Below are 25,208 nucleotides of genomic sequence, written 5' to 3'. Positions count from 1 at the left end.
AGTCTTTCTTCTTCTACAGCAAAGTTTGACATTAAATTATACCACCTATCACTACAGTATTTCAATTCTATTCATTAGATATATATATATATATATATATATATATATATATATTTTGTATTTTTGGCTAGTAGTAAGTAGAAAGATACATTTCGTCTTTTTCACAAATCGACTATGTTTATATGCACCGTGTCAAAAATACGGCAATGCGAACTCGCAAAATTCAATCCACTGATGATATCTCCAGCAATAGGCCTCGAGAACCCGATGCCGAAAGCTTTGGTTTTCGAAGAGGGAAAGAGAGAACATTTGCCAGGCCATATTTTCTTTTTTCTGGATGCTCTCCACTCTGATCCTTGCAGAGACAGTCTGATATCCGCTCCACCCCCTCAACTGTGTTGTATTCTACGACCGTTTTTATTCGTCTAAGCCCCCTATACTGCCTGGTATAGTGCAAAAGAGACCCCCGAGTTCCAGTCACCCATATATACTTCGCACAGTTCAGCAGCAGCAGCAGCACCGATGCCCTTGAATATTGCGATGTTACAAGCCCCTAGTGGCTGTCTCTGTCGTCTGCTTTTGTTGAAATGCCTTCCTAGAAAAAGGTCCTACTCCTGTTGTTGTCGTCTGCTAATCGTCTGCTATAGAGTCACGTGGCCCACTTCTTAACACTATGATTTGCTGTGAGAAGCTATTCGATAGTAAACAGATTTGCTTTAAAAGAAATGCTTGAGCAATGATTGGGGATGACGTGTTGCTAGCATGGTATTGTATGCAACGGTATTGTAGCATGAAAAGAAAAAAGAAGTAACGCCTAACAGTTCGAGCCATGCCAGAGGGATAGATGGACGTCGCGCGGTTCCAGAGCCAAATTTGCGCATTACGCAACGTTAATAGTAGTCAATTCCAAAATACTCTAGGGTCAGAAGCTAACAGGTACTCCAGGCCGACCGGAGAACCAAAAAACCTTCAGAAGTAATATTCAATGATAGTATACAACCAATCGTACCGTTTGTCGTTTCTTTTACACAATCCCTCCGAACTAGTCGTATTAAAACTTTTTGTTACTTTGATAGATCGTTGAAACAACGATCAATAGCAGCAACGGGGTTTATCGTATACGGGACAATTGAGGGTCAGCTATTAAAAAGTTGTTTTAGAAGCTTAAATTTAAAAGTCCCAAAGATTTGCTTAGGTAAGTAAGTTTCATTCGTAAAAATGATTAAATATGTGAAGAGTATAGATCTGACAAGCATTCATTTATAACCTAATACAGTCGAGCTTTTCTGGATCTGAACCATAGTCTATACAAATATCTTAGTTCAGCTTCTGATATTCTTCAACTCATATCTGACCTATCGTATTTTGTTTAGCCGTTTGCACAGTGTCTGGTTCACTGCTGAAATGTTTAAAGACGATCTGATTCACACATCTGATTTATGCTTCCATCGGCTTAATTAAAAGCAATCAATCAATAGGCAAGCAAATTCGAAGTCTTCACGAAAGAAGCCGACTAACATAAACTGGGCTTCTTTATTGCAACATTGACTTAAAATTTACCAAGTCAGGATCTAACTACATAACTACTACTAAGCAACGAAGTGCACATATAGACGATTTGGCTAGACATTTCATTTTTTATCTGGTCCTATTTACCCTTCCTATGTTGTTAGAATTTGTTTTTGGGATTCCCATAATAGGTATCATACATGCAGACACGCGCACCTAAAGAACACAGTAGTTATTGATTGTTGTGTTAGACCAGCTGAATGGTAGATGCGTCTAGGGCGTTACATCAGTGACGACTGTTTCGTTATCCAGACGGAAGAAGTCCAGACATAAAAGAGAAACTGTACAAAAACTATGGAAAAAGTTTTCCGTACTTTTGATTGATTACGTGGCCAGGGACAAAATCGACGAATCGATAATGGAAAAAACGCTTTACCCCCAAGAACTCAGGCGTACTCTCGATGTGGCACAATTTTCGAAATACAAGCGGACGAATACTCCTGCTACCTTTACGTAATTTTTCGTTAAGATGACAACGATCAGTACGCTGGCAAGTTTGTAAAATGTTCGATAGATGTTCTTTACGCTCTTCTTAAGAGCGTAGTCACAACATAGAGGTGTTGCTTGTCCATTACTCCCATTAAATAAATGCAGGCGTGCGATGAACGGAAGCGTTACACTGGTGGTTTTATACGAAAACTTTAGCTGTCTCTAGTTGATTAATCCTCGTTGAATTGCTTGTGATACGTATACAGTTTACACTAGTATAGGAACTATATTAAACGAATATTAAACGAACTTAATTTTGTTCAATACATGAAACAAATGCATGGAATCGGCAAGGACGTGCCATGTCCGGCAATCGAAACAAGCGCGCACTAGTGGCAAGTGCCGCATACACCAAAGATCAGCATCATCATTATCGATGGTGGCCTCGCATAGGTGCCATAGCAGTCCACATTTCCAAGCCATTAAAAGAAGAGTTAGCAGGTGTTTTCCATTGGAGACGATTGGTAATGCGCAGTTACATAGATGCAACACTCTGAAAAATAAGAAAAGTTCTGAGTAAAACGTGTTGTAGGTATGAAAAAGCTGTAGGTGAAACCACCAGAACTGAGGGTGATCGCCGCTGTTTAATTTTCAATAACACGGGTAGAGATATATACACTACTGGCGACTATATGATACCCGTCGTCCGTACTGGGTAACGTGGAAGCAATACTTTTCATAGAGGATGGTAAACTAAAGATAGTGACAAAAACCAATCTAGAATGCACGAGAAACACTTTCTTATAAGAAATTTTATAATTGCTTTCGATAAGACAAGCGCTGCCGGACCGTGCATAAGCGACCCGGATGACGCTCAAGCGTCAACCTTGATCTGAAATGGGCATTCGTAGCTCAGTTAACCGAGAACCCATTTGATATAATATGTATATTATTAGGATCACATCTGTATTAAACTGAAGGCAAATGTTGATGTAAAAATGTGTGGCGCTTTGTTATGTTTGTCAGTTATGTATTATTGTTACTATGATTATTATTATACTAAAGTATCCTAGCAATCCTCTTATTTATATCACTCGACTGCGGCAGTTTTGACGCCAATCGTAAATGCTTACTGGCCAGTCGGCTGTCAGCGTTCTAAGAGCTAGAAAATTCTCAATTTGACCTGGTATAAGTTAGAAAAAAAGATTTAAAGTGCTGTCTCTATGTTGTCGGCCAAACTAAATCAACTGAATGATCAAAGAATCACTTGCTTAGGATGGTCGTGTTGACTTCGTATAGGAGCTATCAATGTAATTTACTTGAACTATTCATTTACAACAGCTCTTTCTAAATTTCAATCGTAGGTCTTTCTATTTGCTTTCCGAAACATTCTTCTGAGCCAACCCTCAACTGTTCGAAGCGCCTCACAACTACTTGCCCGGAAGTCCTTTTTGGAAGGCACTATTACGAAAATCAATAGATGGCCACACTTGACTTCGCAACTACGTTATCATCAGATGTACATTACGACTGCGAAGATATTTTCTTTGCAGAAGAAAATTGTTCATTTTTTGAATGCTCAGACCTCGACGCGTGACTAATCCCGAATTGGCTTATGATACCAACTTCGATATCGCCGCAGCTATCGTAGAGGCTAAATTTATTTATCGGATTATTTTTACTTTTAAGCTCTGTATCATGCCTTGGACATGACCCAAGCTATAGACCGGAGGTCGTTCCATCAGCACCGATCATGTTAAGCAATTAGAAGTGCTTATGGATATTTCGAAATTATTGGACATTAAGTCGACAATTAGAAATTCAGCAGTCATAATTGTGTCAGGCAAAAAGTTCGTCGTGCTCGAAAGGCGATAGACAGGCCCATAAAGGCGCGACTGAAGTACACGAAAAACGTACCTACGTTCCTTAAGGGACCTCTGCTGAGTTTCGCTTCATTAATGGGACATTATTCGTTCCCCAGTTTGTATTACGATATAATATGATCTATAGGCCACTACGCAGTCTGTCAGCAGCTTATATCCTACTGGTATCTCAATCTGTTCCACATAATCTTCCAGTGGAAGTTTATGTGGAACAGATTACAGGAAAGTTAGCTAAACCGGTACGGCCCTTCGAGTTATAGCGTGTCTCAGTTAAAGGGTGCGTTCTTTAAGAGTAGTACCGCGAACGGAAAACTCGGCGCGTCTACCTAAGTAAAGTATACCGGAAACAAGGTCAGATGAATCCGAGAGTCTAGCATTTTCGTTCGACTTAGCCTTCTTAGGGACAAACTGTGCAGTTATCTGGTGATTAAACGATATCTAGTGTACATGTCGTTCAGACCCGAATTGTCTCCCTCTAGCGGGAGTTTTCACAAAGCAAGCCACAAAACTATACGGAAATATAGCATGTCAGGCTATTGTTAGTATTTCAGTGGCATCGAGTAAAATTGCGGAGATCGCACCAGTGATTCTAGCAAATAATAGAAGATGGAAGGGCAAATTACGGCTGTCACGGTGCCGTAGATTTATCTGAGAACCTAGAATAGTGGATTAGAAAGATATTGATGAAAGAGGCTCTGGCTAAGAACATCGAGCGGACCAAGCGGCCCGAGTAGGACATAATGTTCGTGTTTCAGCTAGCCTAAACTGGTACCAGCTCCACTTCCGATTTTATCCGCAGCTGCCTGGTGATGAAGGGAGGAGCAAGAGCACTAGAGAGGGCAACGGAGCTCCGCAAACTGCAAACAAAAGCAAAAACCGCTCAAGACGCTTGGGGATCTACAAAGCGCGACAAAAGAGGAGTTCTGACCGAAGAGCGTGACCGAGGTAAATCATCTATTTTGGCTTCCTCTTTTAACACTACGACAACAACGCTAACTAGTCTGATACTACTTATTTAACAATAGTTCAGTAAGGAGACAAAAACATCGAACATTGAATGCTTTTGCTTTGTTCTATAAAATATTCTATTTAGGCTACTCAATGGTAGTATACCTTAGCATTTTTCAAGGCTGGTACAATCAAGAAAGCTAATTATTTGGGGATGAGCAGTAGATTGTCCTCAGCTAATTCTTATTTTTGCTCAAGCCTAGTCTACTAGAATAACGTGCTATTTTTCATCATTCTGCTTTGTTCCGTCATTCCATCATTATATGAACATACAGTTTCAAACTATCGCTTGAAACGTCGTTCAAATGTCGAGATTGGTTGGTTAAAAGCAAACTTATTAGCCATTATATACACCGTGGAAGTACTAATGGAAAGGGGAGGAGTTGCCCAACTTGTAGTTCGATTGTTTTTGTTTAGTGTATTTAAACTATACCCAAATAAGCGCATTTAATCAGCGCAAATAGCGCAGATCTCGTTTTTCTCCAAAACAAAAAGTCTATCTAATTTTTTATAGCTTTGTCTAATTGTCGAGCCACGATCACACCTCTAAATCGTTTATCAATACGAAATCTTCGTTAAAGCCTTCCCAATTTCAAGCATGTCTGCGCTTGACGCCACTCATATGTGAGCGTAGACCGTTCTTCCTAGAGAACAATGGATCAGTATTGAACGGCTCGGCAAATTAAACCACCTGTACTATAAACATTATTTATTACTTTTCGTTCGTAGAATTTACTTGTAAAAAAAAAACAATAGAACGTGCAATATCATATATTTACAACTGCCAACAATATAAAAGAATTAAGGCTGGCTTTTACCGACACCCCTCAAGCTTAGGCTTCGAAGAGTAACTCATTTATAACTTGAATAGTTTAACTTCCATAGTAGACATTTTATTGCTATGACCTTTGACGAACTCCTTTGGTTTCTTTCAAATTTAAAATATCATATCCGCATTTTTAAAAGAGCAATTTAACACACAGAAGACAGAATGTTTATCTTAATGTGTGCATATATTCTATGAGCACCACGAAAAAAAAAAAGATGACATATTCGATTAAAATTGCCCGCGAAGTGCATCGCCGACGCATGCCCACCGTAAGAGATTGAAGTCCGTGTCGAAGTTTAATGTCGTACCACCCATAAGAGTTGATCCCGTAACCATCGATGTTTATAACGAGAAATCAGAATTAGAACCATGTGACGATATGGGTGTACATACATATACACAAATATAATTATGATAAGGTAAGTGTTCGTGACAATGATCCATTCTTTAAAACGGACGATAAGTATTAGCTCATTACCTACCGCAGTATTATACAGAAATGTCCTTTTGTCGACCGGGACGCGCCGTCTGAAAGGTACAGCTTCCAGTAAATCTAGCACACTGGAATACAGTACGCAGATAACAGTGATGCGAACTAATGAAAAAACATTAAATATATTAGGACTTCTTGTGGAATCGATTGATCGTGTTGGTCTATATCTTCTATGTCACATATCCGCCTAGCTATAGGTGGATATTAAAGAATTAGGCCACAAGCAATCGCCCGTTATCATGGACCCCGGCACGTTAGGTATCCTAGGTAAGCATGCGGTAGCTTGACCTTTCTACGGGTCGTTGAATCGTTGCTTTCCACTACTATTTCTGAGCTGTCACACATGGACAAATACGTTTTATTGTTTAAGGTATCACATGAAGACGGACTACCACTAAGCAAGGCTGATACGGGCCTTTGCTTTCATAGCCTGCGTAGATCGGGTGGAATGTGTTTACTTTTGTTCAGTATAGTCTGATAAACCTTACTATATTTACATTTATTTTTTATTTATTAGAGACATTTTCCATCCAAGGAGGCCTTTATAATGTAACCGTCGATAATAAACTTGCCAATCAGTGTAGGTCCTCTTTAAAACGTTCTTCGATGTGTTTACAGTTTGTCTAGATTGCACGAATGGCGGTTATTCTACTGAGCCACAGTATATCGAGCACTTTCCAAAAACTAAAATCCCAGTCTTAACGCGATTGATTGCTTTTAAACATAATTCAATTTTCGGCGTACGATTTCTAACATAAAATTTAAATAATCGTTATCGGTACGAAAAGTCGATATAAAATCAATGCTGGTTTGATCGTTACCGTGAAAGGGGTCTTAAAAGATGGTGCGTGAGTTCAAAGGGGGCCTGCATTGATAATCGAACAGAGCGACTATTGAATGAATCGTTCCAACGAGCACCGTTATTTCTCAGTCAACTTGCAAAACTAACAACCAATCATTACCCAGGAAGTAGAATCACCACGCTTTTACGGATCCGGGATGTGACCCACCTTATCGTAACGATTTGCGCAAACTTTTTCAAAAATTTAAAGTTAATTCCTTGCTAAACAGAGGTTAAATTTAGAAGTTGCCAAACTTATCATCTAGTGGAGTTCTCCAGAAAAAAAAAAATAATTTTTATTGAACAATCCAAAAGCGGGCTCAGTTTAACACGCTTTAAAAGCGATATTTTGCTACCGATTTTGAGAGGATGGAAAACTAACGCTCAAGGCGTATCAGTCCTCCACTAATAGTTCGTGCAATTGACGTAAATGGTTTTGATTCTGGCTGGAGCGATGGGCAATCCTCTTTGCAAAAACAACGAGTTAGATCGGTGGTGGCTTCTGGACCGGACCGGTCCGGTCTTCGTATTAACGTGCATTTTGACCGGCTGTGATCCTTGGCTTAGGCTGGACAAGACACCTTCGTATTTCTCGATAGGAGTCTCCAGGCGGTTCTTGCCCTGCCGAATTATCATGTTCCCACTTTCAACCTCTTATGACGCTCCACACGCGAATTTCAATTCAAGGCACGTATGTGCCTATAGTAGCCTTTCTATTTCCTTATAAAAAAAACTTGAAATTTAATCGCTTTCTTAATTTTGTTTGTTTTGGCACCGCGATTACTTGTGTGAGAGGTCGTACAATATTCAGCATTGGTCGATCCTTTCAGTTTAGTTGAAGTATTTTGTTGGAACTGTGGGGGCTTTAGAAGGTTCATCGGCTAACGATGTTGCATGCGGCAGAAATGACGAAATTTCTGTCTCTTGTCTGTTTCCGATAGCGTACTTTCGCTTCGCTGTTCTATATATCGTTTCAGCCTGTGAGCAATCGTCTGACTTGAGTCTATCACAATCTGGGTCTTTGCTTGGTACTAATTACACGTTGTGCCCCTGCTTCGGCATACGTGCGTAATTGTTCTAGTTCTTATGCTTAGTGCACACTTGACCCATGGCTGAGCATCTTTGTGAGGTCTGTGAACGCCTACAATTTCACCACTTTTTTTCTTTTGACATCATCTTGGCTTTTGTGTAGTTGTTTTCCGCGCTTGCATTCTACGGCGTTAGCATTCGCTTGCTTTTGGGCGCACTTCGTTCCTTGTTGGCCACGTTCAATTACCGGTAGTGCGTGCTTGTTAAGTTCATATATTTCTAATCTACGTATCACTTAATCTATTATTAACATCTTGTGGTCCTCTTCCCGAAAGAGTACCCCCAGCTATTGCTAAATGTGTCTGACCTTGAGCATCACTTTTTTTGCAGTCCTTATATCCGTACCTATTTGCTGGCTAACACATACATTCTCGGAACTCTTTTACCGTTCCGGCATTTCCGTGGCCTCTTTTCTATAATAGATATTTACAAAATTATAATCAAGTGCCATCTTTATCATCTAAGTCTAAGGAGTGCCTTTATTAGTGCTTTCGACGAGGCGCAGGATTCTTTGCCTTCTAGATCCACTCATCAGGAACTATGTCGACTCCGAGGCTGGTGAAGAGCATGTGATAGACTTCGCCGAAGACTGATTTGAAGAATGCTCGTTGTCTCGCTACTTGAACACGTCACTGATTAGAGTATAGCCTATTGAAACATCCAAAAAATAAGCTAATTTTCGTTGGGATTTTCTCTATGGCATATTGATCGGGGTATAATACTGTCATAATTATTTTCTCTATGCTATGTCTTTAGTTCAATTTTGCTTGACTGTACCTTTTTAATATACTAGACATTTACAGCGCAAGGGTCGTGACGGGCTGATCGATTGACGGTTGGCAACAAACAATGTGACGTACGCCGCCAAAGGTCGCTCCATAGGTGTTCCACTCGAACGCATATAGTAGTACAATATTATAAATAATAAATGGAAACGAAATAATTTAGAGGAAATGTTTCAGTCCTCTTTTAACGATTATATCATTGCTAGCATTCTTTTTACATTTATAAAAATGTATTTTCATTCATGTCTAGTACTGCGGTTTCAGCCTCATTTACATGCTTTTTGTTGTACATTTTGAAATGTCGCCAGAGATATGACTTTTTTACATATGAGTTTTTAGTATTAGCATAGTTATCCCGTTCTGGCATTTTGTTGACCCTGCTGCATCATACATCGCTAAGCCTTTGGTCTCAAGGACCTCCTTTCTAATTACTCAGAATCGTCGTACGAAATAAACCTGCTATTTTTCAGTTCTTCTATATGTTGAATACTGTGTTCTTCTGAAGGTGGTTAAGAGTCTGAAATTAGGAATGCACCAGTTCTAGTGGTGCTATTGCAACAGCTTCTTTTCCATCTTGCCTTTCTTTAACTAAGATTAAATTGGTCGCAAAAGTTTTGACTGCTCTCCTGGAGCCTTGTGATAACCTATTAAATGTTAATCTCTTCTGGGTTTCCTGGTGTCTACATCGAAAAATTAAACTTTGTATATTAAGTCTTTAGTTTGACCCGAAAATTTCGAAGCTTTTCATGATGGCCGTCAGCGATTGGGATGGTCATGCCGTTCTTCGATAGCCAATCGAGAACAGATTTTGTTGAACAATTAAATTCTTGAAAAGGTTCTATAGGACTGGGGATCTTCTTTATCATTAATATAACGATAAAGATGCCGGCAATCTCGTGAGGAACTTGGGTTTGTTCGGTATCCTTTAGACAGGTCTTGCAGAAAATCATCGTCTAAAAGGTGTCCGTTGGTAGGTAATTCTTGGAATGTAGTAAAGAGGACGCGTTCATACTGTTCGTTCTGTTCTCAGTGAGTCGAACGGTAATAATTTCGCTTAACAGATTTCTATTCCAATGTCTGTTTGCGGCCCTCTTTCCGTTAATTTCATTTTCATTTGTTATTACTTTAAATATGAACTATGACATATCAACATTGAGTAATGTTTTTCTGCATTCGTCGTTGGAAAAAGCCATGAATGCCCCTAACATCGTTGCCTTTTCATTGTTTCTAGCCGGTCGTGCAGAGGTAGCTTTTTGCCAAAATACTTATTGTTCCTGTGGTAGGTTTAAATAAAATTGTTTGAAAGGTAGGTATCGCATACGGATCGGCGTATTAACATGGGATAGCATTTACGCAACCTTTTGAAACAGTCATATGTATCGATTGTCACGGTATCGTTCGATTTAAACTTACTTAAACAATATAATTTTGTGGTTCAGGGTTGAGACGTCCTCGTCGAGACACAGCAGGATGTTACAACGTAACAGTCCTCTCTTTGTTTATACTACTTAGTTGTAAATAATTAATAATATTGCCGAATCTCTTCATGTGATGTTCTCTTGCTGAGGAACTGTTCCATAGAACCTCACATGCTCTTTCAATGAAGTTTGGTCAATATTTCAGCTGTTGATCGTGACCTGCAACTTTTGATCATCAGAGGCAATTACATGCGTGCAAATAGCCTCATATCGATGTTTCGATAGCGATAAAAGGCCAACGTCTGAGTTTACCCTCGTGGTTTGTGGTGTCACTGAGACCCCTAGATGTAGTGGATCTTTATGAGAATATGGGATAGGAGTAGAATTATGTCAAAATTAGGACAATTAAGCTAAAAAAAAAAAGTAAATACTATTGATAAACTACAAGGATTATTAATTATAACACGTAATTTAAATAAGAAAATACTTCCAAAGGTAGTATATATATAAATATGTATAAACCTGTGTTAAGACGTTCTGTTTCAGTAGCCTCAGAAAAAAATAGTGAGTGTTATAGAAATAAGTATATTTTCATAAATATATGGAATAAGATTATATTGGAGGTGGAAAATCTCAAAAGGGAGTGGAGGATTTTGCTATACTTTCTTGATTATATAATAAAGAGGGTGATTCATAAAGATAAAGAAGTTACTTATCTCGTCAATGTAGCATCAATTACAAGAAATTAGAAAATTTATATTGTTTATTTGAAGAATAAGAAATATGAATCTAGTAGAAAAGTTGTAGTGAAGTATCATAACATAAATTAACAATATTAGAGTGAAATCTTTAAAAATAAGTAATTTTTAATTTTTCGGGGGGTACCCATTTCCAGATTCAGTCTTTGCGGCAACGAGCAAATATTATCGAAAGTGACAGTTTATCCGTTGTATACAATCAAATGGTTTTCCACAACTTATGATTTGATATACGTGATTATTTTTTATTCCGCATGTTCCACCAATCTTCATCACCTAACGGACAGTGATATGTATTGTAGGCAGTGCAGGATCAATGTAACTTAAGAAATACAAAAAAATTGTCTCTTTTAGGGGAACTATCCCGATATCGTGAAACCATGTGTCGCCCCCTTATACCTGATCCGATCGCATTTCAAATAATTATTCCCATCTCGTCCGCTTTTTGAGCATTGTACATTTTTTCGTACCTATATGGTGGCAGTTCTTTAGAACAACTGAAGGACGTGTTAATTGTAAATCCTTAATATATTCTTTAGCTGTTATAAGGTATTAAATGTGAGGGTTACTCCTTTGAAGTACGTTCCCTAGATTTTAAACGATAGCGTGATTCCAAAATTTCTAAGCGGCAATTCAGCTGTTTTTCTCTATCCATAAAAAAATTTGAACGAATTTAGATTATTTATCGGTTCGTGGCATTAGTGATCCAACTTTATGATAAACTGCACTTTGTTAGATGAATGGACCGTCATAGATTCCGTCAGAGTAACGCCACCCCCCTGTGACGCCGAACGAAATCATCTATAATATATGACTGTATTGTCTAATATTTTTTGAAAAGCCTTTGCTGCCGGTGCCAACTTCATGCGTTATAGGATTTTTGAAGATACTGATTGTGCGAGAGTAACTTGGTTCAAGTGAAAATGCGAAAATTCGCATTTTGCAAACTAGTAAAGCTACGTACTTCATTATCATGAAAACCTTCAATGTTCCGGTTTGTTCTGCTTAATGCGAAGATAAGAAGCGCGATTTTCGAACAGGATATCGTAGTTAAAAGTTAACTTCTACAGAACAAAGGCAAATACGCTCATTGCATCAATGAGCACGTTGAGAACAAGCAGATCATTCCTACTGCTAGAACCAGCGGGTGACGTTTTTCGAGACTTCGTTCAAATCCTTCTAACTACGCCGTTCTAACCTTTTTACTGTACACCAATGGCGGACCCTGTTCATAGACTCAGGCATATCAAAACAATCCGAATGATGATGGCATGTAGCCCGAGTTCTCATGGAGCTGCATCTTGAGTAAAGGACTCTACGAATCTTTAGCTAGACCAATTTTAAGATGTTTATTAGTAATAAGAAGATCTGAATTAAATGCGGTGCTTATTACGGTAAATATAGCGCTATTTTTCACGGGCTTGTCCTCGATTGCCACGTTAACAGTGTCGATGATAGCGGTTCGATAATTTTACCAACGATTGCGCGCCAGAATGATTTCTGTTTACGAACTTCCTCTACCTCAATTTCTGCGTGATTATCAGCGTTGCATCCAGTTACGATCCGTAAGGGTCGTAGGCAAAACTACGCGCTTGTTTAATGCACGGGTCGATTGCTACAAATGGTTAATCCAAGGACTCGTTGAAACTGTAGCCTACACGGACTAGTACGACAAGCGACATTATTTTGACTTCCTGATATATGTATATCAATTAAATAGCAGGCAACTGTCCAGGCCAGAACCTTCCACTTAGCCTTACAAGGCTTGAAAGCTGGCAGTCGGTTATAGCAATCGCAAGAGTTTCCAATAAAAAGCACCTTCACTAAAGGAAGTTTCGAAGACAGTTCTCATCATGAATTCCTATTCAAAGAAAAAGCGGAAATGAAAAGAATGGTCTACTAAAAAAATTAATTCATGAAATTCCAGCGTGACTGGTAAGGACTTAACAATTCTCGCCTTGCCTAATGAGGTTTTTCAAGGCCTCCGACAAGACATCTAACTACGGTCTTCCGGTTACACAATGTTTTCTCTAGATAGGACAATAAGCATACTGTGTTTTTATTAAATATTATGTATAGTATTCGATTTTCAATAGTGTTTGTTAATCATATGGCCTGCTCTTCAAACAGAACTAGAAACTTGCCGAAGTGCTGCCAACGTATTTTGAGAATACTCTGGTCGAAGGCGTTTTAATCCAACGAAGTAATAACACTTTAAGAAGAGTGTTATCGAAAAGCAAAATTTCACAAAAATCCACAAGTAAATTTACTACATTCATATACAGGATAGATCGAAAGCGATTTAATGGTTCGCAAAGGTCACCTAACACCTCGAGAGTATTTATTTTATGTTTATTTATATATTAAAAACAAAAAAAAAGTGAGATAATGAAGACGAGAGTAAAAAATAAAAGAAAATTTAAGACTTGCAATCTCCAATTAAGTGCCTTTTTTCAGAATGTCAAGAGATTTCTGCCTCTCTTCCTTCTAATTAGCCAACACTTGTTTATATATGTTAATGTTTCGTGGGCGCTTTAATAGTCAGATTTCATTATTTGTACGCGTAGCATCTATTTTGCAAATTCGCCATGTTCTCAGTTACTCCGACTGGTGAAAAAACAAAAGCTTCGGAAAAATGTTTACAACCGATTTAATGCGAAGGATTCTAGCGACAGTTGAATGCTCCTTAGGAAAACTTCCCTTTACTTTCATTTTAGTTCTGTTTCTTCTTCGAATAGATTAGTATCATATGAACAGAGAACAATTAACGCGAGCAATACGAATATTCTTTGGTTTTTTTGTACGTACTATCAGATAGCGAGTCGGGCAAGGCCTTATTCGCGTAAACCAAGTGTGGGGCTCAGCTGTCAGGGCTGACAATTTGACTTGGGTTTTGAAAAGATCACTATCCACTAATTCTCAATTCTTCCCATATACTTCATTCTATAGATTGGCAAGAGGCAGTAGTGTGTACAATCGGATGAAAGGGCAGAGCTCGTCTCCGTCGAATTCTTTACTTTCTCAGGCGAGTTAGGCCCTTGATGGGAAGTGTTAGTGTCCTGCGCGCTGTTCGAATCCGATATGCTAATATCGTCTTGCATTTCCAGGAGTCTATTTAGTCTAACCTTCAGGAGTCCTGTCCTCTTGAGTAAGGGTCTTTCTGGCCAGGTTGTTTTGACTGTACCAACACTCTCGAGATATGCATATGTAGCGCACAAAATACCTAACTCTTCTTGTCAAGGCTCTTTTCGTGCTTCTGAGTTGAAGATTGTCCAAGTGTGTTCCAATAGTTGAAGTGTACCAAAAGTGGATTGCGTCGTTTTCTGCTTCATCCGTGCCTACCTGGGCACATGCGCAAAATAGCCTAATCTACCCTATGCAAGTAATATCGCTGGTTATCTACAGGCGAGAAGAAGCGTCGTAGTCTATCGTTTTGCCACTCGATCATAGTACCTTCCTTTGAGTTTGCTGTCGGGTTCATCCAAACTATCTGTCGTTCCTTATCATCCACGGGATACTTCCTGCTAATAGCTGCATCTGATTTTGTGGTTAGTTTAAGACATCGTTAAAGCTAGAACATGTTGGGCGCCTCAATATGGCTTGTTATTGAGGTTTTGAGTTGGGTCCGGCTTTGTTTAAACTCTTCGACAAACGATTAATATTGCCACCATCATGAACAGCCCTCTCTTTTCTTCCTTAAGGCCACAGACGTTTGACATAATTTTTACTATGTCCGCTTATACTCTTATTTTCGTCTGGGCTCGATATGACGTTCAGACCATCGCATATCCTTAACCTTATTCTTAGTGATCAGTTCGATCATTGATACAACTACGACGATGTGGTCGAGGGTAATTCGAAATGACGCTCAGAACAACAACTGAATGTGTTATGACAACCTTTAAACGTTTAGCATCTTACTTAACCGCAGCATCAATAAGATGAATACGCTTGGCTTTCTTTACGACACTTACTCGCTTCGGCCAATTTTTGACCACCTTTTCGCATATGTTTTACCAGGCCTAGGCTATCGCAGAATTCGGGCTGTTTCTCTCCTTGTACCGATCCAGTAGCGCATTTGAAATTTTCTAATTTTTTAACTTATAATTAGTTTCACGGAGCAAGCTGAAGACAAGCGAAGAAATCAACGGCGTTATTTGTAAAGGCTTATTATAGCGTAGTAATAAAACTGAATAAAGAATAGATTAAGTAATATGTAAGAAAATGAAATATGTATGCTGTATAGGCTGATACGATTCTTCAACTGAATTTTGATGAAAAAAGAACAATTGTATTTAACACGCTGTAAATTCGAGAGTGAACAAGACCTTAAATCCTTGTCGGTCGTATAAACGATAATGGTCAATTTTCATACAACCCTGTTGCGTATCCTTTCTTATACTCTAGAAAAATATGCCTGCGGGAGTGCTCGTTTGAAAATCGGCCTTACTATTTAGCCTTTGTAAAAGGCTAAATAGTAAGGCCGGCGTTGTTCTGGTAGCTGGTTGACGGAATTGAAAAGTCACTACTTTGACGTGAGATATGACTTCGCACTTCATTCCGCTCTGGTGTATGCCGTTTATGGCTGCACTCAGATCAGTCTCCGGACTGGACTTGAAGAGTTCAACCCGGTACGATACGACCTATAAATAGCTGAAGCTTGTCAGTCGACACGGACTTCACGAGCGGCATAAGAGCGTCCTGGAAAGTTTTTTCGTGTCCTTTCATGATTCAGCCGCCTTCAAGTGCAGGAAGACGCACTCGTCAACAAAGAGGACACCTCGGAGTCACCCGCGGTGTAACAACTTTGAACACGTCGTTAGCAAATCGGGACATAGCGGGACGCATTTTTAGGAATGCGAGGGTTTGTCTCTAAATTTCTATTTGCCTATCCAAGAGAGCAGTGCTCTAGTTGAGAAAATTTACAGTAGTTGTAGACTTGACCCAGAACGCCTCCCATTTGCTTGCGATTGACCTCAGAAAACGCGAACTCTTTTTGCGACGCTTGAATAGTTCTTGTATAACATTGAAGAACTTGTCAAGCCTTTTTAGAACATGTCCATTCTGTCTGGTGGCGGAGGCCAACAACACTGAGAATATTTTGCTTGTGGATCGATACTGAATTCTATTATGCACAGCAGCGTACCATGCAAGCTTGCCCAAAAGTACTTAGCAAAATGGTAAGAGCCTACTGTAGCCAACGTTAAAGGTTGCTGCCTCCTTGTCTGGAGACACCCTTTGAATTATAGTTTCATTTGTTGGCCATCATGGCAGTTGCTCTTCTCAGTTTTCTCATCATTGCCACTCTGACTGTAGTTAAGCCGAAAAAGTCCTCAATGACCACGTTAAAGCTAATGCGATAATAGTTGTCGAGAGATTGGTCGTAGTCGCTTTACTTTGAAATTTCATTAATGAAAGTGGACCCTTCAACAGGCGAGCGGAGGGATTTCGCCCAACGAATATGAAATCAGGCTTGGGTACCGATCAGGCCGGGTACAGTGTACAAACCAGCACCCATCTCTCATGAGGTTAAAGACAACGCCCTCATTTTTCAATGAATGCAGTTGTAGGACTGACGTCTTCACGGTAAATTCATATTCACGCTATATCACCTGCATAATTACTATACGGGTTACAGAGACTTATACATTGGCCTTGGGCGGGATCGATTGCAGGGGGAGATAAGAGACCTTCCAATTGCTTTGGCCCTAAATGGTCAGGAACATTATGTATTCTTCCAAATTCTCATCCGAATTTAGGGACTTGGTCTGATTTGCGTGACTCGCATAGTACGGCCCATATTAGTTAATTCCTTTTTGACTGTAGCACTTCATACCAATAATTTTCTTGCATGTTTAAACACACGAATTCACACACACATTTAATATCCTAGAGACATATGGTTCAATACCATACTTTTTGAAATATGCACAACTGACACAATTTACTAATCATAATACAAGTGAGGTAAGTTTGGTAACATTCAATAGATTTCTTTCTATTGCTAATATTACATTTATCTGCCGGAATTATGTAAAAGTCCTAGCCCTTCAAGGCCTTTTAGTGCGACACCTTGTACCTGAAGTAACACAATTAGAAAGGTAACTACACTGCCGCTTGTTATTTTTACCCATAACCGCTTCAAAGCCAAAAGGCCATTTCGGGCTCTCGTGCCACACTTTGTTGTATCTTCTACTTTGCGGGTCGCCAAGTGGTCGTACAATGCCCTATAAATGCTTATGTTGCATATAGTAGAAAGCTACTCGCTACTACTTTTTTATCACTAGACACTGGGCTTCCTTCACGGTAATTGAAAAAAGAAAACCAGCTTTACACGTGTTACCCGTTTAGAGCAAAACCGTCCTTTACGTGGGAGCCAGACCAGCTTTGTAACTACATTATATCTACTTAAACCATTAATTGAAAATTTGATTACTGCGTCTGTCTTTCACGTGCACTATGAACATGCCCATAGGTCAAGCGCGGGAAATTCGAAATATGTAATTGACCCAGTAGCGTGCAATGAGAGGCTGCCGCTACCTCACGGAAGCGGCATGGACATTTGGCTGCATTTGGTTCCTTTTCTAAGATGGTGGCACAAACATCTTTCTCAGGTTTTCGCCGCCATCCGCTGGGTGGTGGTGCATGGTTGCTCTCTGTTGGTGGAGTGATTTATCTGGCTAGTTCAGATAACGAACGAGACTCTAGCCTATTAAATAACACACGGAATCCTGTTTTCCGTGAGGTTCCTTAATGGGATCAAGTGTATTTAACACTTTGAAACAGAGCAATAACAGGACTGTGATACCCTCAAACGTTCTGGGCTGCACGCACGCTACATGAGGAGACAAAATGAGCTTCCCAGTCTTTAGCGAGGCTGGTAATCTTTGAATGTTTTTCTTAATGGGGATAGGAGATTGCAATTGGGCTCCTTCATCCTCCAGTAAGTGCTAGTCATTAGCTAGTACTGATTACGTTTCTGCCCTTTATACACACCGTTCAACGCTTCTACCGTTTGAATGGTTTAATGAGATCATCTGAGTAGATGTCTATGTATTTTGCACGTGCGTGTGTTGCGATGAAGATCAAACTTGATCATTTAGAGGAAGTAAAAATCGTAACAAGTTTTCCGTAGGTGAACCCGCGAAAAAATTATTACTGATTTAAAACCCATTCACTCACATGGGCAAATGGTCGTTGTATGATGTCTATATCATGAGCGCGTTCGGGTCGAACACGGCAGAGCCGTTTCTATCTGTACATTATATATTATCGACTAAGGATCACGATCTCACTTGTTAGGTGCGTATCGCCGGTAATGTTCGGTTCAACAATAGTACACTTTGTGCTTGAGGTGTCCCTATAAAAAAAGACAAGCGAGTTCAAGTCGCACGGTTTTAAAGGTTAGTTGACGTCAGTCCACCTGGAGATCAACTGTACAATGAAACGTGATTTCGTCAGTAGTTACGTAAGCCACACACAGCTTTGTTCAGCGACAGAAAATCGTGAGATCATGTTCTGGTAGTGAATTCAATTTGGAATTTCAGCTTAAAAAATCAATGATGCCTCCGGCTCACATGCCATGACAAGTAGTACTAACTTTTTGAACATAAACCCCTTTCGTAGACAACTTGGAGGTTCTCGGTTCTCTACAGGTAGAAACTTTGCTTGTTCGCACATTCTCATGGAAAACTGCGCTCCATCGCTGACCACAGTTTTGTTGTAGTATTCCCTTAATCATTTGTATCACCTGGGTGCTAATCTTGTTTCAGGAGTATTTGTGAAATAGTCCTCGAGAGACCTAAGCACTAAGCACGGATGTTTTACAGATAGCCCCGGGTTTTACAGACACGACATCAGATAGAATTTATGCTTTGCTCTGTTGTAACTGTACGAACACCCAGAAACTTGAGCGTATCCAAAACTAAGCAGGTTTCTTCAAATCGCTTATATTAGCGAATGGGGAATCTTGATATACCTTAACATACCCTCACTGACGTCTTAGCGCCCTTCTATAGTCCGTAATGGAAGATTCTTTATGAAACTTTCCTTTTTCACTTCTGCTTACTAAGATTATTCATGGTGAAGTTATAGGCTGCGTGCTACCTTTTTGTACACAACTATGGAGCATAAAGAGGGAAGGACAGTTCTAAGTACTGTTTAAAGATGAGTGAGCCAGAGTGCTGCCTTTGTGTCTTGCCGATTGCGAGCCAGAGCCTTTTTTCGCCCCTTCAAATCGCTAGTGGCAAAAATACTTTATGGACCCCTTTTACCTTCCAGCCAAGTAGTACTGAACCCATTATTCTAGGTTTTGTAGACAATCCAATTACACGTTGAGCCTTCTTATGTGAGCTTTCACACTCCCCGAATGTGTGATGCACGTCGTCTACATTGTCTGAGCTGCAGTGCAGGCAGACACCACTTTCAGCTTTGCTCATTCAGGTGTGGTAGCCCTCGAAAGCCACCCACGTCCACTAAGCGTTCGCGTTAAATAGAACGTAAGCCGATCGTATTTTTTGTGAAGTGAAGAACTACCGAACGTACGAATAATGAGGTCGTGAAAACGAAAAGCGCTCGAACAAGAACAGGTTTGTTTTACGCATGACGAAAAGCTGGTTTTCATTTGATGGCACTCTCGCTTCACGACCTCTTCACGGATCAGCTCTAGTAAGGCTGAATATCTGACTGCTAGAAGGAAAAGTGATTTTGTTAATCGCTCCTGTAATAAACACAAACAGGCGCCCCGCCGTGATAGCTTCATTATTAACAGTTTCATAAATTTGTCCAGTTCAAGATTATACAACAGCGTTAAAACAAAAAGGTATTTTTCCAGTCAGTTTGTAATCTCACTTGATTGTGTGTTAAAATCACCGCTGTCGATGCAACAAATCAATTTTTTGCAACGTTCGTAGACCTCAGGAACAAAGGGTAATGCTTCAACCTGGCTAACCTGAGTTTTCGTATGACAGCTCTACAGGTCAGGCAAGAAGACCAATCGATGATGTTGGGTTTTATTGGTAATCACAAAGCGACTATTTCCAAGGAAATTACGAGAATCAAAAGAACGTATAATTTCCTTTCGATACTATGAAATATTTTCTGATTTTGGAAAATCCATTATAAACACTTTTATGTTAGCTAATTTTTCAAGACTGCCTAAGGCTTGAATGTCGAAAAATATCTCTTAAGAAGCATACGATCGCCACCTAAGTTGGAAAGAGATTACGAGGGTTTGCTAGTTAGTCTCAGGGTAACCACTCTCAACTAATATATTCGAGTTCGTTGAAAGTTGAACTTTATAAACACACTGACATGCTCACCAGTCACTAAAGCAAAGAAATCAAAATGGAAAAATCAATTTCCATCCCACGCGAAGTGTTTGTCCTAACGACGATTGGAGATACAGGCACACAGCCAGTTTGTAGGTAACTAAGCGTAGCTGCTTGAGTTTATCTCCCCAGAGCACTGCCTAGAGCAAGCATAAAGGCTGTCACATGGTTTAATAGCAATGTTTACAAGTGACAGTTTGTGGAGAGGCAATTTTCGACGGCATAGCGCGCATTTTTGAAACGGCCCTTTTGGCACATCTCCACAAACAATCTAGGACTTGACCGTTGCATCGCAGATAGATAAGCAGTTCATCAAAACTGAGATGCTCTAGAAGCGTTTTGAGGAAAAGCTACTAAAGATAGGAGAACAAATAAAAACGGGTGAAGTGCCAAAGTCGGACAGAATTTCAGATACAGTCACGGGCACTACATTTAGGGATTTCTTGGACATAGTTGCTGTAGTTATCACGCATATTCTCAGCTCAAACCGTTTCCCACCAGAGTAAGAAAGGCTAAAATTGTGCTTGTCAGACCCATATGCCTGCTAGGGGCGCTGCCATAACGAAGTGGAGGCTCATAAACTTTGTTAAGAACAGGGAATTTTCTGTCTGAGGGTCAGCATAACTTCGAGAGATATAGACGAATGCTGACAGCACTCAATAGAATTTTCAGAAAGACTAGGAAAAGGGAGGAAAGCCTGATTGAAGCAAGAAGCCTTTTTCTTACGATCGTCCTAAATGTAACACTGCTCTTGAGAACCTGCTATGGCGGACAATGATCACACGTTTAGAAAAAGTCCGCTATTTATCTCTCTGTTTTCAGACTACCTGCGGGACAGATCGCTAGCCAACAGAGAAACTATCCTTCCTATGACAGCAGGAATTCTACAAGGGTATATGCTAGGCTTTCTATTGTAGGTTCTGGCATATGATTGAGTGCTAATGCTAAGCAATCTTCTTTTGGTAGTGAAAATCATTGCTTATGTAGATAACCTTGCTGTGCCAATTCAGGCCCAAAGTGCAGAAGGACTCCAAAGAAGAGCAAACCAAATCCTAAGAAAGATCTAGATGCGTATGGAAAAACACATGTTGATCACGCAGTGCGAGGCATGCACTACATCAGGCAAGCAGTCATAAAGACGACTAGAGCTTTTTTGAAAATTACCAGAACACTGCGAAACATCCATCGCTTTTGGGAAGTTCCTCACAACAATAGTAGAGTCGACTTTCATTCTACAAAACAGCATACTGTACAACATCCGAACATATGGGAGTCGCAGCCAAGAGGCGACCTCAAGCGCCCGATAAATGCTTGCATTTGTTGCATAGCCAAGCCGACTTGCCTGTCAGCGCAAACGCAGCTTTGGTATTGGCAGACATTATTGGCTGAGAATTGAGAGTTAAAGAAAAACACATGCTTCGACACGACCCGACGTGATGCTAAAGGCAAAGCTTTGAGAATGCGGTAAGAAAAATGGAAGTCAACATCTAATTTTGTTCCAGGAGCAACGACCAGGGACACCACCCGTAGTATAAGAACCTGAACTATACACCTCATTAAAGAGTTCACTTACGTAAAATCCTCACGAGTCACAGAGTTTTTAAAGCTATCTCCACCAAACCCCCATCAAACATCCGTTCCTTCTGCACTGCGGGTTCGAAACATACAACACACCTGACGCTGACGACCTGTAAAGAACCTAGCCACACTAAAAGAAAGGATCCATGATAGGAGAAATCAGATTCGTTCCAAGGAAGTGGCGTAAGGAAATTTACACCCCGAAAGAGCTGAGGAGCAAGTGGCACTTTTGCAAAGAAAATCGTAAAAAAACAAGAGCGGCTAGCCCCATGCACGAGACGTTGAGCAACATGGCAGAGGATGCTTTGCAGTCACGTGCAGGGAATGCAGAAGGGCCCCACTTTCGTGCAAAGAGATAGGTCGTCTAAGGAGATATAAAGCCTGATCAGTGTGACGTCCGCCTGATGAAACGATGGCTCCGGCCTCTTTCTCCTATCAGTTCGTAGTGCTGTTAAGTGTAAATCTAATGCGGAGTAAATCTTAAAAAAGAAAACATTTAGTCAACGTTGACTAATTCTTGGTATAATTTGCTCAAGGCCACCGTGTTTTTCAGTTAGGTTAAAGTATCAACTTCAGAACTGAGTCTTTTTTAACTGGGACCACGAGCTGATTCTATATTTGAACAATTTCTCTAACAACCGATTAAGGTCTCTGCGTTACATAATATCGACTAAAGTTTGAGTAGTTTATGCATCCCAAACTTGCTAAATAGTAAAATTAATTGATACTTTTTTCTATTGCACACAAGGTCGACATGTGATATGATTCAGATGAACGTCCCGTCCAAGCACAGCGAGTCCAGCTTTTGCCTGTATCATTGTGAGAGCGAGAACGGAAACGGGATGCGAGACTTTTATAAAGAAAACATGGCTTCAGCAGCGACCTCACACGTGTTAAATAGCGTGGTCTTCATTTTTATGAGCTCCGACAGAAACTGAGTACGTGAACAACAATCGTCCGATGCCAGGTTTCGAGTGAGGGTTAGGTTATGGAGTTGTCCGCTGTGAAGCCCATGTTTGATCTCCTGATCCAAATAACGCTGTCTGAAGAATCTATGCATTGTAGTCTACAAGTAACTCTACCAATTAAATGCCGATTTTAAATAGCTTATCAAGGATAGTTGACATTTAATAAAAGGCAATTTAAAATATGAACTAGTGTCTGAAGTTTCTTTTCTTTTTATGAATAACAAAAGAAAACCTGTAGTGATAAACGTTAACAGCTGCTCATAATGTTTAAAGAGCTGTGCGAAGTTGATTTAATCCAAAAGTGCGTTCTGTGTCTGGTATGACTATGATAATAATGTCTTATAGCGATATTTGACGATTCTGGCCTAGAACGAAGGTTCAATTGAGTTCATTTCGATGGAAAAGCTTGGACCGAAACTAGAATATCTTTAGGTAATGCTAGGATATTAGCAACAGAAAAACAAACAAGATTAGGCGGAGTACAGAATGGAACGATTCTGAAAAGCATATTATATAAAATACAAAAAGGCGCAAATATATGTACTACTTAAGACAGTTACAGATAATTTTCAGGTGAGCGCCTGGACTAGTGTATGCGAGACTAAAAGGGCTATACAAGGGGGTTGACGGACTAGCATCCCTTCCGCCGCTTCCAAGTCAGGCAAATCGTCTGCAATCGTCGGCAATGAACAAGCACTGAGCAGATATCGAACTCTATACCTCAGCAGAAAGTACAAAACATTGACGTTTATTGCCTAGGACCACAACCGACATCATTATGGAGTGGCTGTAGGTTACGTTAGCGCTGCATAATCACGGGGTCCGCTGTGCAATAAGTGTAATCGCCATTGTCATACTCATTCGATATGTACAGAGTCAATGGGTCTCTACCGTGGACGCAGAGCTACTATGGTCAGATTTGACGGCAACTCCGTAAATACGAAAGGGCAGAGGGAGAGGCAAAGTTGGGAGAACAGTTAAGTGAAATGTCAGCTCACGGCCAAAGTAGGTCTTCAATTAAAAAAAAATCTTAGTCAATTATGAATACGTTTGTTATCCAACCGAATACAAACGTGTTTCGAGTTTCATGTCCGGTGTTACAGCGTTATTTATATACATATCTTGATATGATAGCGGTCTCTCGTATGTGTTAATCCTAAACCACTGTAGCCGTTGTTTGCCCACTGTGAGCCCGTTTTTGCCCATATTGTAAATTGACCTCATACGGATTTACAGCAGTTTGTTGGGAGCAAGTATTTTGGGTGGAAATCGCTTTTGTTGAATAATGGAACGAATAAATATCAGTTCAGCTATCGGCATTCGAGCCATTTAATTATGGTAAATGATTATTTCTTAAAATAGTCAGAAAGATGCTTTTAATCGGCTATCAAATAGAGCTTTCATCAGTCGAAGGAAATTTTTGACAGCAGTACAGCACGTAGAACCCAAAACGTTGTTTTTTGGCGTTGGATTGAATCTCCGCTTAATTCCATTTACGCGTAAAATGGTTAATCACCAACGAATTACATGTTCATACATAGTACTACACTGTTGAATTTTTCTGCTCATATCTATTATATTTTAAGACCAGAAATCATAAATCACAACGGCCATTGCAACAGAGAAGCTAGATTTCTAGTGGCTCTTTTTCCCATAGTGTCGCCATTTTGTGCATTTTGCTGTAACGAGTGTTTCACGATGGGGCTTTCGTGTTATTTGTTAATTGTAACTTAAGATAATATTTTTTCAGAGGCCCGTTTTCTAATCAGTTAGAAGAGTACACTAAATCAATGCTTCTACAAAAATATGCGTCTTTCTAGTTATAATAAGCCCTTTAACTTTCCTCATACAGTTAACTGTAGTACCGCACCTAGCAATTATTTTGCGAAAACATCGCACTATTCAAAATACATACATGAAATTCAATTAGGTAACTCATACGCCGGCAATTAATCATAGTTTAAGTTATTACCTTATCGCTGTGATTGTTACGTAACAATAAACCCCGATACGCCCGATATAGATATTGCAGTAATACACCCCTTTATTTTGTCAACTTCGCATACGAGCAGCTCTTTAACGCAAGTAATCTACGTCAGCCTCAGGTTACGTTGTTTTGGGAGCTATAGACCGAAAGAAAGAAGGCAGCCGGCCGGTGTCCCCTAGATGCTCGCGCAAATTAAACCACTCGGTATTAAACTGCAGGCCTTCTAAATTTGCAAGCAATTAAG

The 25,208-nt window shown here is 39.9% G+C and overlaps 2 long non-coding RNA genes across 2 annotated transcripts; one reads left to right on the top strand and one right to left on the bottom strand.

The window, feature by feature from the left end:
• Positions 1 to 5,583: 5,583 nt before the first annotated feature.
• Positions 5,584 to 20,603, bottom strand: LOC111269220 (uncharacterized). The gene is made up of 2 exons (XR_002685652.2): positions 20,423 to 20,603; positions 5,584 to 8,789 (listed from the first exon to the last, which is right to left on the bottom strand). It is a non-coding gene; the product is annotated as an uncharacterized LOC111269220 (long non-coding RNA).
• On the top strand, positions 19,451 to 23,163 carry LOC111269219 (uncharacterized). Its single transcript, XR_002685651.2, has 2 exons — positions 19,451 to 19,690; positions 22,758 to 23,163. It is a non-coding gene; the product is annotated as an uncharacterized LOC111269219 (long non-coding RNA).
• The last annotated feature ends 2,045 nt before the right edge of the window (positions 23,164 to 25,208 follow it).

The sequence above is a fragment of the Varroa jacobsoni genome, unplaced genomic scaffold (assembly GCF_002532875.2).
Source record: "Varroa jacobsoni isolate VJ856 unplaced genomic scaffold, vjacob_1.0 scaffold_1364, whole genome shotgun sequence".
NCBI lineage: Eukaryota > Metazoa > Arthropoda > Arachnida > Mesostigmata > Varroidae > Varroa > Varroa jacobsoni.
The sequence above is the reverse complement of the archived record's forward strand: the minus strand, read 5'-3'. Positions and strand labels throughout refer to the sequence as shown.